Source organism: Limulus polyphemus, unplaced genomic scaffold, assembly GCF_000517525.1.
Source record: "Limulus polyphemus unplaced genomic scaffold, Limulus_polyphemus-2.1.2 Scaffold1245, whole genome shotgun sequence".
Lineage (NCBI taxonomy): Eukaryota > Metazoa > Arthropoda > Merostomata > Xiphosura > Limulidae > Limulus > Limulus polyphemus.
In genome coordinates this window covers 86,616-87,407 of record NW_013666855.1, presented here as the reverse complement: position 1 = coordinate 87,407, position 792 = coordinate 86,616, and positions in this window count along the sequence as shown.

The following is a 792-nucleotide window of genomic DNA, read 5'->3' as shown; positions in this document are numbered from 1 at the left end:
TGTAAATACGAAGACTTACCGCTGTCCCACTGGAGGACTCTTACAGATTATACATAGAATTATATGATAAAAATATAAAAGTTTCGTTAGTTTTAAATGTTTGAGAATTATTTGTATCACTATTTTAATATACTATTTGCTTTATAATTGTTACAAAAAGTTACATAAGGGCCATCTCCCCATAGCCTTTCCTCATTTTGAATTTCTAGACTAGAGCACCCACCGTCAACTTGTAGACTTCTCTTGTCTGATCGAAAAGTAGAATTTGATCTTTACTCGAGACCGCCAGCCCCCAGTTGACTCAACGGAAAGACTGAGGGCTTATCACGATAAAAAATCGCATTTCGATATCCGCGGTGGGCAAAGTATAAGATAGCCAATTTAAAAGTCTTGAGCTTGTCAACAAACAAACAGACTATTAACCTTTGGATTCATAGTCTGGATACGCTAACCATTCGAAACACTTAGTTCAATATTAATGTCTTAAGAATTGACTATATAAAATTACGCATAGTTTTATATGATCCTAAACGTTTTTATTTGTATATATTTGAGTTTTTTTTAATAACTTAATCAATAAAGACTTAACATTCTCAATATAACAAGTAATATATTTTTAGATATTTTGTCCAAGTTTAAAACAATGAAAACACTTTGTATTTTTCACCAGAGTTAATTAAAGGTGGCACACAATAATAGAGATAGGAATTTCGTAAAAGGTTCTTTATTTTCACTAAACAAGATCATTTTGTGAACATATGGTTTTTTGGGTTTTTAATTATGCACAAAGCT